Source organism: Dreissena polymorpha, chromosome 13 (assembly GCF_020536995.1).
Source record: "Dreissena polymorpha isolate Duluth1 chromosome 13, UMN_Dpol_1.0, whole genome shotgun sequence".
NCBI lineage: Eukaryota > Metazoa > Mollusca > Bivalvia > Myida > Dreissenidae > Dreissena > Dreissena polymorpha.
In genome coordinates, this window is record NC_068367.1 from 9,628,837 (window position 1) to 9,646,096 (window position 17,260).

At 33.3% G+C, this 17,260-nt stretch overlaps 1 long non-coding RNA gene across 1 annotated transcript in view; it reads right to left on the reverse strand.

Annotated features, from left to right (window-relative positions):
* Positions 1-1,675: 1,675 nt before the first annotated feature.
* The window catches only part of LOC127855370 (uncharacterized), a 474,985-nt gene continuing 459,400 nt past the window's right edge, over positions 1,676-17,260 (reverse strand). The window contains exon 5 of the long non-coding RNA XR_008037502.1: positions 1,676-3,382. This is a non-coding gene — a long non-coding RNA (uncharacterized LOC127855370). The remainder of the gene's footprint in view (positions 3,383-17,260) is intronic.

The following is a 17,260-nucleotide window of genomic DNA, read 5'->3' on the forward strand; positions in this document are numbered from 1 at the left end:
ACAAGTATAGTGCTTTAAAACTCAAGGGCTATATATTCTCTGTTGGATAACAGACACGTATAGGGCCTTAAAACTCAAGGACTATATATTCTCTGTTGGATAACAGACAAGTATAGGGCCATACAACTCAAGGACTATTATATTCTCTGTTGGATAACAGAAAAGTATAGGGCCTTAAATCTCAAGGACTATATATTCTCTGTTGGATAACAGACAATTAAAGTGCCATAAGCATTGCAGCAAAAGTTCCTTTCTTTACAATCATTCACACATTAGTGTATTGAGACTGTGAACTTGAAAAAGATACAAACCAGTTATTAAAGAGTTGAAAAAAAGCATCAAGCCGCTATATGTTAGAAACAGACAAAGTAGATCTACCATAATGCTGACAAAAATTGCTGCAGCCAAAAATCCTTTCTTTACCATCATAATTATACATATCAAGGTTATTCAGTTGGGAAAGATAGAGCAAGAACCTACTCTTGTCTAACTCTTTCCCACTCTCTAAGCAAAGTGAAAATGGCTTTTGCAACCAGCATAAAACCAGAACAGCCTGCGAGTAACTCTTATAAATGCGTCAAAATACATATCTAAAAGCAACATTTGAAAAGCCATCCTTGCAAGACAAGGACTTATTATCTTAATATTGACCTCTGAGCCTGTTGGACATGTTCAGGACAAAGTGATAAGAATGAGGGGATTTTTCTTGGAATTTTGACCATAAAAGGGGCTGGGATCACATTGGCCACATGCACTCTCACCATGCTTACCAATTCCACCAAGTTATGTGAAAATGTCCTATGCCAAAGTTACCTGCAGACAAAATGTAAGACTGATTTCCTTTCTTTAACTTTTGATTTCTAACTGTTGGAACCAGGGATCTGCTTAGATGTGATTCTTCATTTTATATCACCTTTTGCTACAGTATCTGTAATAATTAAATGTTAATGCGGTTATCACTTATTTTTCTAAGATTTTGGTTTCTGAAAAGACACTTCACCTAAAAATTTACAGTTGCCCAGACACCATCACAGTCAAGACTGGTATAAAAGACGTTTTAGTTTGGTGTTTCTAGAAATATCAAACAAAGTTGAATGATTAGATAAAAAAAAGTAAAAAAATATATAAATATTTGACCAGAAGAAAAACAGCATATTTAAATCACTTATTTTTAATCATGAATATAGCAATTAAAGTGATAATTACAAATCTCAATAGCAACAACGAAATGCGGAGATAACTATTTCCTTTGATGTTATGCCTTGAACTATATTTTATAAATGCTATGATAATATGATTACATGGATCATTTGATCAACTGTGCCAATTAATAATAACTTACTTTATATATATATATATATATATATATATATATATATATATATATATATATATATATATATATATATATATATATATATATATATATATATATATATATATATATGTGTGTCATAGGCTACAGAAATCAGTACAAACGAGAAAAAATCACATTTTCGTTTTTTGTCATTTTGCAAAAGATGAATGCAAGCATAAGTCAAATCCAAAATTTTAGGTTTCTATCTATAATAGTTCTTGAGATATTAAGTTTTGAACACATGCACCCTTTAAAGATCTTATAGCTAAATAATGGTTTTCTATATCGATTGACATTGACAACAAACTCTTTTGTAAATACTGTATACATGTATTTACCGTATAGCATTCACACATAGATTCAATGCATTAGCTACACTGACCATGATTTTTACATTTTATGTGCGAACAAAAGCAATCATTTGAATACAGCGGTTGCTATGGTAACGAATTTACATAAAATACATTAATTTCATTAAAATTGTTTAAATATCAGGAAAAAAACTAAATATTTACGTTTTTGTCAAATATATGATAAAACTGCTTATAGTCAATGATCTTTATTTCAACATGGTGTTTATTTTATACATAGTAACAAAAAGAATCTAAGAAAATAGGTTGAGTTAAAGTGCAACATGTCCTTTTTTTAGAAAAGATCCACATATTTTACAGTGTATTGATTTCAATCTATTTAAGACTTTGCACAACGTAAACGCCATACATGTAATTTAATAGTGCCATACATATATGCTGGTAAAAATGTCAATGTACAGACATTTTGCTGATGGTAACCATGGTTACCATGGGAACAAATAGATAAAATATCCATTTTTACTGTTTTGAACAGCAAAAAAAAACTAATTTTATAAGTAAATCCTTTCCCATACATATCAAACATGAAAAAGAAAAACAATATTTGACCAAACAATTTAACTACAATTTGTTTACGAAACCCACATAGTAAAACCGCCATAAATAAACACAAATAACAACAACATGTACTTCTAATTCAGATCAATTTAAGATGAACATGTATTATTGTTAAGGCATTAAAAGATACCTTCTATAAATCAGTTAAAATAAACATAATACCATTATCATATAAATAGAATTAATTCCATCAACAAATAAGTAAATGCCAAAATAATGTTTCCATAGCAACCATCATTCTTATTTTACATGTAAATGGGTTTCGCAATCATGGGTATGATGAGCTTCAACAAAACTTATATATTACCACCTGTCATAATAAATGCACACATGATGGACATATGGCTAAATGTTTTGAAAAAATTTATAAAACATGTTTCAAGACATGACATTTTACATTAATAGCATCACATCATAAGTTTCAATTTAGAAAATACCATGCCACAGGCCAATTTAATATTAACATTTTCACACTAGTAATTGTTACTGAAAAGTTCACCAATGAACAGTTTATATGGTAAACAATAACATATAACTTGGTAATCAAAACAAATAATCTAAGGCTATTTGACAAACAGGATCATACAATTTTCAACCTTAAAACAAACAAAGATAGGACAGGGCACATGTTCTTTGCAACTTCTGAGTTACACAGACAGTTTTGTTTTTTTTTACTTCGGATTGGGACAGGTAGCTTGTCTACTGAGGTCTGAAAAAAACTGCCCTATTTCCTCATAAAGGTACCATTGTCAGGCGATACTGAGTCAAGGTCCTTTTATTCAGGCTGGGCAAGACTGGCTAGACATTGATGGTAAGAGGTCAGCACTCTTTAAAGTTTAACAAACAGTGAGTTTAAACTGTAGATTTTTCACTTGTTTTACAAAATACCAAGCCTGGTTTACCAGCATCAATGAGGAAATGTTGGTACTTTCAAATGTTCTTCAAGGGTATGAACAACTGGGCAAGAAATGTTTTCCAATCGTATAGGTGCACAGGCTTCTCCAAATCACCAATCATGTGCGGCACATTAAGTCCAGACCTTGAGGAGGTGGATACAGTCTCAGCAACAGCCTCGATGGTCTCTGCATCACAAAGTCTGGAAAAGTGTGAGGCATGAACATTGGTTAAATATTGCAGAGCTTTATTTCCTTCTTAGAGAATGGCAGTTTTTCAAACATTTGATAAGCCTGTGACTCAAATGTTCACAATTTAACTATTTAACAAAAATATTGTTTTACAATTTAGAACAGTTCTCAACTCATTTTTTCACAAAATGAGGGGCCAAAGGCCACTTCACAAAGATGGGAAAAAGTCCATGTATCAAAAACATTTCTTATGAATACCGGAAGTAATAATTTTGTCAGTGCTCATTGCATTATGTATACTAACATTATCAGATGGTAAATCATTATCTACTGATGAATAAACCTACACTTTGACTTCCATAATCCAAAATGCCAATCAGGCTAGAACTTGATGTGGCCGCAGTCACCATCATCGAGTATCTCATTTGAGTGTGCAGCCATAATTGAAAATGGAAAGAATATTAACATATCATTTTCACAATCTGTAAAAAAACTAATAAAACTTAAACACAAATATTATGTCTATTCTAAGCCCTTCTTACCTATTTGTTTACCAAACAAAAAGCATTCCCAAACATTTTTAATATCAAATATTCCATAGATTAATATGAAATCTATTTTAACATAATTATATATTAATAAGGAGTGATTTTTTTTTTCTAAAATTTTATCCTTATAGATGCAAAAATGGTACCAAGTTTTCATGCAATAACATTGTATGCATAAGTAAAAATTCTTACCAACACTAACTCCCCACAATGCATACCAAAGTACACAGTTGTTCTTATTTTGTTCAGCAGTTGTCAAAGTAGAAAACTGCCTCTTCCTCCCCTAGGCCATAGTGATGAAGCTAGTAATGCACATAGCTAACAACAGTGTTGGCGCCTTTCCCGGGTGATTCACCCTCATTCGCCAAGTAAAACACCTGTTTTCCTGCAAAAGAACAAGAAATGAAAATAAGAGCAATCTGACTATAATTGTTATTTGATACAGAAATATGTATTTCATATTTTATCTAAAATAATGACAGACACACCAACACATTTTTGCATATTTAAGAACAATACGGGACATGTTACTGATCTAGAAATTAATAATCACACCTACCTGTACCTTCACAGCAAACACCAACGACTTCGCATTTTTTCGCAATTTCAATCTCTTTTAGACAATACTGCCATGAACTCACTCGTGATGAATTGGATTTAGTTATAAAAGCCCACTTGATAACGCTCAGACTTTACGAAACTCCTAAAGACACTCAATTATTATGATTATTATTAATGATGATTATTATTATTGCATTATTTTGTTATATTGCTATGAAGTTAAGTGAAAGATATTTATCTTTTCAATCTTGACAATTCTTTTAAAAACTTAAATATATCTTAGGTTGGACCAAACTACTTCAAGTTTTTCAAGCACGATCCCATATGAAATCTCACAGGGCCAGGATGAAATTTTTTATTGAAGATTTGAATTTGGTTAACAACTTGACATTATTTTTTTGCAAAACAGACCATCAAGCATTATACATGATAATATTACAAGCCATGTATTAGAACTATTAAAATGAAAATGTGCCCTCTTCAGATTCTGATGAAGACATTAACTATGAGCCAAACTGTTCAGAAACAGAACTATCAGGATTCAGCTCTAAATGAGACAGATGGAGTGTCTGTCCCTATTGAGAATTCCTTGTTTGATTTAAACAATTAAAGGAACAAGAAAAGCAAAACAAATTCCAAATTCTAACATGTGGCTGTTATTTATTTCATAACAAACCGTGCAGCGATGTCATTGACTTTCAACAAGCAATCTCTTTTAGACAATACTGCCATGAACTCACTCGTGATGAATTGGATTTAGTTATAAAAGCCCACTTGATAACGCTCAGACTGGCACATTTTCATTTTAATAGTTCTAATACATGGCTTGTAATATTATCATGTATAATGCTTGATGGTCTGTTTTGCAAAAAAATAATGTCAAGTTGTTAACCAAATTCAAATCTTCAATAAAAAATTTCATCCTGGCCCTGTGAGATTTCATATGGGATCGTGCTTGCTGAAATTTCTTGAGACATATTTACAATTTAAATAAATGCCGCCATTACATTTTGTAACCAACAACCAAGTTTTCGTAGCGAATTATTTTACTTCCTGGTTAACAGTTTCATTTTCAATGTTCTCTAAATAGGACCATTGTTTACCAAAATTAATGATTGTCAAGTTTATTAAAATATCTTACCTGATTTATAGACCAATTCACGCGTGACGTCACGCGCACCTGCGTGTCTTTATCAGTGCTACTCTGGTAGGCAAAAGAAAGACACGATCAAAGGGGAGATATCGAGCACGATATTTATTGTCACGCTCTACATCTATATTAAATACATTATTTAATATATTTTGATATGTATACGATCATTTTTAGATTTTAGATTTAAACATCCCAAAAGTTGTTGTACTGTACTCAAACAAATAAGAATAAAAACAAACAATAAATAGATCGATTCCATGCACACAGCATATATTAACCTACCACTATGACAATCCATAATCCATCTGTTATTAAGTATGTACAATCGCTGCAACTAAAGAACAGGGTCTGAACTAATAACACTTTGATTATGTGTTAAGGAAACTTTGAGTATCAGATCAAATTTGTTAAATCGTATAACGTAATTTACCCATTGTTCATCTTATGTACCCCAATATACATTTGATTTATTCATACTCGTGTTTGTTGAAATATGTTTTCTGGCGCGTATCAATATCAACCACATGACTGTGATGTTGACGAGGTACATTGTGCAAGTCAACTAAAAAAAGTCTTCCAAAACATTGAACTAAATTTTACAATTATATCATTCTGTAATCTGACCATAGCTGATTACATCAATGCACACATTATAAACTCGGTAGAATTATTGGCAAAATATTTTATTTTTAAATGCAAACAGGCAAACCGGAAAAAAACAACACCATAAATCGATTTTCTTGTGTCCTTTAAATAATATAATTTTACAAAAGGAATTAATCGCGACTTTACAAAATAAATAACATATATTGTATATTTGTTGTGCGCTTTTTATGCTCAATGGGTACACCTACCCTAAAAAAAAATGTAAATATACTTTGTGACATAGTTTCACCTACCTTAAAGCAACATATATGTATTTTTATTGTTATATACAAAATATATTATGTTGACGATGGGAGTAAAAAGGAAATTGCTAAAAAAAGTATTGTCTGTCTGTCTAGGAAAACTAACACTTTGACACATTAAATTAATTTAATTGGTTTGATTTGATTGTTTGCATCAATCTTAAAATCGTGTTAGCCTTTGTATTCCGGTGTTTAATTGCCCCCTTTGTTCGGCACAAGCCGATTATCTCGTTTTGATCAGATATTGTCCCTACTTAACTTACAGCAAAGTGTCATAAACTACAGCAGGGACCTATACAAACAATAGGTCCCTGACCACAGGTGGTATATGAAAGTCTGGTCATTAAACACAATTGATGGTACCACCATGTCTTCTCTTTCTAGTAGTATTGAGCAGTTATTTGGGGTTGAGTAATATACCGCCAAAGTTCAACTGTTCAATTAGATATGCTTCATATTGTAAAAAAAAATATAAAATAATTTGTCCAGTATATATTAACAGAAAATGTACGCTTTGAAGATACTAGCCTGTTTGCCGGTAATTTATAACAAAACGTATTTAATAAATGGTAAATGTACATATAATCATTAAACGTATTTAGCGGGTACCGGTTAATGAAAACTACGTCATTCCGTTTGAAGATTGAATGTTACGACCATGCACAAACGACATCATGAAAACAAGAAATTACGTATGACTACCGGGGTAAATAATATTTACGAAAAATAAAAAACAATGTAGATATATATTATAAAATGTAAGATATTTGTCACTCATATACACTTGTAAAGGAATTTCAATATACATGAATTCACAGGTTAATTTGCATCATGTGAAGTTGTGTTTTTCAGTTGTATGTTACGATTCATCTATAGTGTTATTCACCTTAAAAACAAATCATCCAATTTAAAAGAAAATGATCATAACATTTAAATACTGTCATGCACTTCGCTTTTAATAGGGCTTTGTTGTACCGGTATGTCAGATTTTAATGCACCCCTTTTCTTTCACTCATTTTTTTTTACCACACTTTCATACTCATACAATTGATAATTATAATTATATAATGGGATGCTTTATTATTTTTTGTAATTTTTGAAGTCCTTCTGCAAGAAATACAACGGCTAATGCATAGCTTTGTTTTGTGAAATTGTCGGTGTTTAGTCTTCAGACCACCTTTACCTTGATGCTAATGACTAACGAGTATATATTTTTTATAGATAAGAATACATGTATTAATTAAACAATATTGACATTAAAAATGCAATATCTTTAATAGTATTTAGGTGTTATGATGTTGTTGTTAATGTTTTCGACATATTGACTGACTGACTATTGGGGTTATTTACCCTCGGGACTTCGGTTAAAAACCATTGCCCGAGCACACTGCTTAACATAGAACTCTGCATAAAAAGCCGAAAACGGCCATAAAATGGACAGCCCGATTTTACTGGGCTGTACCATTGGTATAAATATAAAACTTTGCAGTGTTGGTGCGGTGCCTTAATAAAAATCTATTGGTTTAAAAATATATAACCCTTATATGAAGCGTTAAAAAGACGCAGTGCTATACAGTGAATAGGCCTAACGCGGTTAAAAAAGCGGCGTTTTAATTGGTTGATGCGCTTATATAACGAAGGCGCTGATTGGCCGAAATTTCTTATTAAGGATTGCCAGTAGGTCAATCCGTTTTAAAATAGATTTTCCCACGGCTGACTTTGTACTTTTAAGAAAAATGTAAACAATAATGGTTTATATGCAAAAATATAAATGAAAGAAAAAAGAATGAGTAAATCCAAAAGAACTTGGAGTTGTTTTATAGTATTAGATTACTATGTTTTGTTACGTTACTGTAGACATATTGACTAAACACGTGCCGTTATTTATATGACATAGTGTTTATCGTAACTGTACCCAGTGCTTTTGCCTACCAGCGCATCGCGCATGCGCGAAAATTCGGAATCAAAACAATAACAATGAATTGGTCTATACACTTAACACTAGGATCGCACGCCATCTTTATATATAGAAAGTATTTGTGCATTATACAACTACACGATTTTCTTAGGTTATTGCTCAACATTAATAATAAACTGTTTTGCTTCAACAAAACTAGTAAAGGATTAGTTACAGTAATTGGTTCTATGTCTGCCTATTATTTTTACTTAAAGAACATTTGGATGTGTTGTAGAATAGTTATAAAACGAAAATGGTAGAAAAGTAAAGTTAAAAATCTGGTAAAATGCAAGACATTTCTTCCAGTTAAAGGGAAGCAACTGCAATAACCGTGCATGACCACTTTTTGTCTATTTAGACTTAAATTATTATACTGCACCAGGAACTTAAAAAAGACAAAAATAAATGTTGATAAACATTCGGATAATGTTTTGTGTAAAATCAGGTGTTTCAAAGCCTTGGATAAGGAAGAAATAGAAGAACAAAGATGCCATTTTTAAATAAAAATACTTGTACATTCGATATATGTAATTATCAAAGCTTTACCTAGCGATTTGTTTGTTAATAGTTTTTTTATTAAAAAGTAAACAATTAAAATGTAAACAATCATTTGTGTTTTTTATGTTTGGTTACATTCAACCCAAAGTAAATAAGACAAATTGGTTAATAGTTAAAACAACTAATATGATGTTATACACACAATGAAACAATAATGATAGATATCGATATGCTAAATTCAGGAAAAAGAGGCAATATGCCCGTCATTCCACATATAACAAAGAAATATGGTTGATGGTGAGGCATGTTACATCATGTTAGATATATGTACATACACATGGTAAATTAAAGATACAGCAACATTCTGTATCCCATTTTAATGTACAACAGTACATTACTACCAAAAAATAAGAAATTGCTGACATAAATTGAACTCACAATTTTACGAGCCTCAATTATATAAAATGAGTGAGTATATACAACAGAAGCTGCTGTCCACTTGTTTTGCTTTGTTTATTCTATGTAAAAATGTAAAATGCAATTTAACACAGACTTGTATCGATACGTTGAGAATTAAATACATGTGAAAAAAAAGAAGTGATTTACCGGTAACAGATTGTAAAAGAATTCACACCTATTGAGGAGCAACAAATATGATTTGTTTAATACAGATTTAGACATGGAAGTTTTGATAGTGCAATAAATGACACGGATTGCATCATATGTAGGCAAGTTCTAACACAACCGAATCCACCATGTAACGAAATCATATTGTTTGTAAACTACTAAAGCCAGTGTTATATTTAAATAAAAAATAAATTTAATGTCTAATAACATCCTGATGTTTGTAATTAAAGTGTGTTTTTTTTCCAGATGATGAGTGTAATTTTTAGATCCATGCTATCATCTATAGAATAAAAGTTAAGAAAAACATCATTTTAACTAAGATGTGATATACAATAAGTGTTGATTGAAAATAATTGCATCTATCAGGTGATATTTTGCATATATGATCAGTGTCTATAAAAGACTATAATGGTCACTGAACAGTCAGCATGTATGATCTGGGTCTATATTCGTCATTAAACAGTCAGCATGTATGATCAGGTTCTATACTGGACACTGAACATTCTGCATATATGATTGGGGTCTATACTGGACAATACAGTAAGCAGGCATGAGTAAAGTCTAAACTCGACATTAAATAGTCAGCATGTATGATCAGGGTCTATACTTGTCACTGAACCGTCAGCATGTATGATCAGGTTCTATACTTGTCACTGAACCGTCAGCATATATGATCGGGTTCTATACTTGTCACTGAACAGTCAGCATATATGATCAGGTTCTATACTGGTCAATGAACAGTCAGCATGTATGATCAGGGTCTATACTGGTCACTGAACAGTCAGCATGTATAATCAGGGTCAATACTGGTCACTGAACAGTCAGCATGTATGATCAGGGTCTATACTGGTCACTGAACAGTCAGCATGTATAATCAGGGTCTATACTGGTCACTGAACAGCCAGCATGTATGATCAGGGTCTATACTGGTCACTGAACAGTAAGCATGTATGATCAAGGTCTATACGGGACAGTAAATAGGTATAAGCAAAGTCTAAACTGGACACTGAACAATCAGCATACATGTATAATCAGGGTCTATTCTGGTAACTGAAAGGTCGGCATGTATGATCAGGATCTATACTGGTCACTGAACCGTTAGCACGCATGATCAAAGTCTTTACTGGACACTGAAAAATCAGCACGTATGATAAGGGTCTATAGTGGTCACTGAAGAGCCTACAGTTATATTCAGGGTCTATTTGGTCACCGAACAATCAGCTTGTATGATCAGGGTCTATACCGCTCTTTGAACAGTCAGCATGTATGATCAAGATCTATACTGGTCACTGAACAGTCAGCATGTATGATCATGGTCTATACTGGTCACTGAACAGTCAGCATGTATTATTAAGGTCTACATTTGTCACTGAATAGTCAGTGGTCACTGAACAGTCAGCAGGTATGATCAACGTCTATACTGGTCACTGGACAGCACAAATGCATTCTCTATTCCAAATCAAATAACATAACAGCCTGCAGTAAACATGTATAATCAGGGTCTATACTGGTTACTGAACAGCCTACATGTGTGATCATGGTCTTTACTGGTCACTGAACAATCAGCATGTATGATAAGGGTCTATACTGGTCACTGAACAGTCAGCATGTATGATAAGGGTCTATACTGGTCACTGAACAGTCAGCATATATGATTGGGGTCTATACTGGTCACTGAACAGTCAGCATGTATGATCAGGGTCTATGCTGGACACTGAACAGTCAGCATGTATGAACAGGGTCTATACTGGTCACTGAACAGTCAGCATGTATGATAAGGGTCTATACTGGTCACTGAAAAGTCAGCATGTATGATAAGGGTCTATACTGGTCACTGAACAGTCAGCATGTATGATAAGGGTCTATACTGGTCACTGAACAGTCAGCATATATGATTGGGGTCTATACTGGTCACTGAACAGTCAGCATGTATGATCAGGGTCTATGCTGGACACTGAACAGTCAGCATGTATGACCAGGGTCTATACTGGTCACTGAACAGTCAGCATGTATGATCAAGGTCTATACTGGTCACTGAACAGTCAGCATGTATGATTGGGGTCTATACTGGTCACTGAACAGTCAGCATGTATGATCAGGGTCTATGCTGGACACTGAACAGTCAGCATGTATGACCAGGGTCTATACTTGTCACTGAACAATCATCATGTATGATCAGGGTCTATACTGGTCACTGAACAGTCAGCATGTATGATCAGGGTCTATACTTGTCACTGAACAGTCAGCATGTATGATCAGGGTCTATACTTGTCACTGAACAGTCAGCATGTATGATCAGGGTCTATACTGGTCACTGAACAGTCAGCATGTATGATCAAGGTCTATACTGGTCACTGAACAGCCTGCATGTATGATCAGGTTCTATACTGGTCACTGAACAGTCAGCATATATGATCAAGGTCTATACTGGTCACTGAACAGCCTGCATGTATGATCAGGTTCTATACTGGTCACTGAACAGCCAGCATGTATGATCAGGGTCTATTCTGGTCATTTAACAGCCTGCATGTATTAACAGGGTCTATTCAGGTCACTGAATAACCTGCACGTATTAACAGGGTCTATACTGGTCACTGAACAGCCAGCATGTATGATCAGGTTCTTTACTGGTCACTGAACAGTCAGCATATATGATCAAGGTCTATATTGGTCACTGAAAAGCCAGCATGTATGATCAGAGTCATTACTGGTCACTGAACAATCAGCATATATTATCAAGGTCTATACTTGTCACTTAACAGCCTGCATATAGGATCAGGGTCTATACTGGTCACTTAACAGTCATCATGTATGATCAGGGTCTGACCTGGTCACTGAACAGCCAGCATGTATGATCAGGTTCAAAACTGGTCACTGAACAGTCAGCATGTATGATTGGAGTCTATACTGGACACTAAGCAGTAAGTCGGTATGAGCAAAGTCTAAACTGGACACTGAGCAGTCAGCATGTATGACCAGGGTCTATACTGGTCACTGACAGTCAGCATATATGATAAAGGTCTATACTGGTCACTGAACAGTCAGCATGTATGATCAGGGTCTATACTTGTCACTGAACAGTCAGCATGTATGATCAGGGTCTATACTTGTCACTGAACACTCAGCATGTATGATCAGGGTCTATACTTGTCACTGAACAGTCAGCATGTATAATCCGGCTATATTCTCTTCACTGAACATTTAAAATTTGCGAATCTTAAACAACTTTTTTTTAAATTTTGTCAATTTGGTATACCAAAACGTGAAAAGGCCCCTTTAACATATGTATTGAGAAAATCAACGAAGACAACTGTGCGTAGATTTTTAAATAACAAAAGTAACGAATCAACCTGTATTACCTCCCTTAGTATTAAAATCGCCATCTATTATTTTGTAAACAAGTGCTGAAAAAATCTTACTATGGCAATTGAAATCAGTAAAGTTTCCATCACAACATCGTTAGTGATATCCGATTATGTTAATAACGCTGCTCAAAGGGCAGGTTTTATTCGATTTACGGGACCAGTATTGCCGAGTATTCACTGTGACAAGTGCAAAACGAAACTAAACATCCTTTTAATAGCGAAGTGCGACACGTGTAATGAAACCAATCTTATCAATGATGATAAAGTGGAGGCTTGCGCACATATAAAAGAGTCAAAAGTTCTTCGGGAGCTTTGTGATGAGTTTGCGACTAGGTATGAGAAGCAGATAGGTGATCTTTATTCGCAGAACCATCAACCGATGTCAATAAAAAGTTACTGGACAGTACTTGATTCAGTGATCGAAAACAACATCAACTGGGGGAGAATTGTGGCTATTGTTTACTTTTCTGGGGTGTTAGCTGTAGATTGTTTAAAAGCTTCCAACGACGAGTACGTGGACAAAATCATTGAATGGACTTGTGCTTTCTTCGCAATGAAAGTAGATACCTGGATTGCAGATAACACAGGATGGGTAATTAAACTTTGGTGTATTTTGTTTACATAACAAGTCTCTGTGAATTTTGTATAGTTTCTTATGCTACCAAATAACTAAATATGTTTTTGAATAAATTCACATCAATGAAGCTAATGCTTTCAAAATAAGTAAGCCATGTTGAATCTATTCATAAAATATCACAGAATGTTATTGCTTATAAACAAGAATACTGTACATGTAAATATAATTTCTTTTGCTTACAGGGTGGCATTGCTGCTTTGAAAGAAAATATAGATAAACACCCTGAAGGCTGCACTGTTATCTAAATGGTGTTATTATTCTAAATATAAAATTTCAAAAGTCTGTCTATTTTTTGTAGTTCCAATATACTATTAAATATGTACATCAGAATATATTCTGACATAAGTATTTATTTCTATACACTCATTATTATTTGTAATTTTACTTCAATTCAACTGTAAATGTTACTAAACATAAAAAAGGCAAGCAATCCATTGGAAATTTTAAGACTGGATTTATGAAAAGATAACTATTTGGAATATGACCAAGTGACGGCTACAAAGTCAGAAAAAAGACATCATTCTACCAAATACAATGAGTTCAATGATCCAATTTGCCCTCTGTCATGTGTAAGACCAAGACGTTCTTTACACATCCCGCTGTCAGTTGCCATTGTTACAGTCAGTGCTATTTTATGTGATACAGGTCAATTTATTAACTCCGTTTATTTTAATATCCATTTGCTTTTTTGTATGAATTCTTCCAAGTGTGAATTCAACTATGCAGACTGAGTGATGCAATAGTTATTATATCCAATCATTATCATTAATTTCTCCGATGCAAGATGAGCTTTGGTCAGTCAATATAACTGTTGCTATTATTATATATCATTATGAATTTACTGATCACGCTTGCATTTGCATTTGCAAAGACAGTCTAGTGGACGCAAGTCCATTCTGGGCGAAAGTTATTCCAATCTGGTATTTTTGTCAACTGAATATATCGGTCAAAGTCTAAAGATAAATTGATTATTCACATCTATGTTTGCCGTGATTCCTCACTTCAACCCACTACATGTTGGCACCAAATAATTAAACAAACATAGGACAGAAGGTTTGTGGCTGGACCAGGCTGCCATAGTTCAGAATATGGCACCACATTCATTATGTCCAACCCTTCAGAGGCTTGACACTTCCTTTGAGCTCTTAGGACTGTTTCTACAAGACCTCTTTTTCTTTTGCCCATTTCAATTGAACTTGTGTATGAATTAAGCACTTTCTTGGAAGTAAAACCAGCATCGTTTTCAGTTTAAGGTTGATACCAGTGTTGTATTATGTTATAGTGATCGTGTGATTTCATTATTAGCTGTAGTATTGAATTACAAGTTTAAACCAACATTCACTTCAGTTAATGTGTGACATTGCCTACGTGTATTTCAATGTAATTAGAAGTAAGACTTAAAATATTGTCAGTGTTGAAGTATTTTGGTAATAATGATGAAGTATTTCATAAATTATTTCTTAATTGTTTTGACATCTTATTGTACATCTAAAATGTTACACCATGTTCCTGGTTGTTAATGTTTTGTATTTCAACATTAAAGAGCTTATTTCAATACGATTAAGCTTTGCATTTAAGGTGTTAGTTTAACAATTTACGAATGTTGGTTTTAAGTGAAATATTTGTACATATAAACATTTGTATATATTTGTTTGTTTAGGTATGTTTAATCATGCTTTTACAAATCATTCTTTCAAATATGTTTGTGTTTAATGATGTTCAATGTTTGTGTTGTGATTTGTTTTCAATGGAATCATTCTTGCAAAAAAAGTCCTATTCATTAGTTGGATCATTTGTTATGAATCGGGACGCTTTTAACTAATATTTGATATCATTGCAAGATTATTGAATCAATCCAAATATTATGTTTAAGTTATATTGCAAAAATTACTTAAATATAATGGTTATTTACAGTGAACTATGTTGTGTTCTCAATGTTGTGTTTTGAGGTTGTATTGTTTTAATATTTTCATAATATTTTTATATTATAGAATATTGTCTCTGTGTTTAATATTGACAACAGTATAGATGTGTTGTAGGTTTGCTGTAATCTTTAGGGGCACATTTTTTTGCTGCTGCAATATATCATTATTACACCAATCATATTTAGTCGGATCACATGTAACCTTTTGCTGTTGTTGTAAACAATTGCAGTGTAACCATTTTGAATTAAGTGAGTTTCCGGTTGACCTTGATGGAGTTTTACGTTGTTGGTTTCATAGTTTCGGAAATCCCCTTTATCTATTTAAAGTTTAAATTGAAATTTAGGTTGTTTTTTGCAGCTTATACATTTTTGTTAACAGTTTCTTTGTTTAAGTATATTATATATAAAGTATGCACTAGATGTTAGACAGCCAATTCTTGTATTTTTCTGTTTAACACATTACCTGAACAAACTGACTGCCCATTTATCACATTATTTTTCTTGATTATGTACTCTGACTCTGTACTGATCTCGAATAAAAAGCTTGTCTAACCTTTATTTAAGTAACACTTCATGTGTTACTTCAGAATCATTTCCTTAAACTACAGTGTTTGCAGGTTAATTAAAAGAATTACAAAAAATCATATCTTTCACTTTATCATGCTCCCCAAAAATTTTATTTTGGGGGAGCATATAGTCGCTGCTTTGTCTGTCCGTCGGTGTGTTCGGCCGTGCTTAATTTTTGTCCGTGCTATTTCTCAGCTACTAATGACCGGAATTCAATGACACTTTATGGGAAGCTTCACTACCAAGAGGAGATGTGCATATTATCAGTGGGTTCTGGTCGGATGATTTTTCACAGAGTTATGACCCTTTGAAATTTTCCATTAACTGTACATATAGTGCAATTCTTGTCCGGGCTATTTCTCAGCAACTAATGACTGGAATTCAATGAAACTTTATGGGAAGCTTCACTATCAAGAGGAGATGTGCATATTATCAGCCGGTTCTCGTCGGATGATTTTTCACGGAGTTATGGCCCTTTGAAATTTTCCATTGTACATATAGTGCAATTCTTGTCCGAGCTATTTCTCAGCAACTTATTACGGGAATTAAATGAAACTTAATGGGAAGCTTCACTACCAACAGGAGATGTGCATATTATCAGCCAGTTATGGTCGGATGATTTTTCACAGAGTTATGGCCCTTTGAAGTTTTCTATAAACTGTACATATAGTGCAATTCTTGTCCGGGCTATTTCTCCCCAACTACTGACTGGAATTCAATGAAGCTTTATGGGAAGCTTAACTACCTTGAAGAGATGCGCATGTTATTTGTGGGTTCTGGTTAGATGATTTATTTAGAGAGTTATGGCCCTTTGAAATTTTAAGTTGCTAAACCATCCATAGTATTATTTTGTCCAAAGTTATGCCCCTCAAGAAGTTTCCTTTTATCTGAATATATAGTGCAATATTGTGACAAAAAAAACCTTTAGGGAGCATCACCCGTCTCCGACGGTTTCTTGTTTTTCTAAATGTGTTTTAAACGTACATCCATTTAAAATGCACGGGGACATTTAAAAAGAGAAAAACAGTATTTTAAAGGTCAATTCATATTAGGCCAATTGAAATGTTGTATTCATTATATCCATTTTATTATTTGTATGAATTATTTCTATGTCCAGTGTGCATTCACTCATAACCACGCTTGA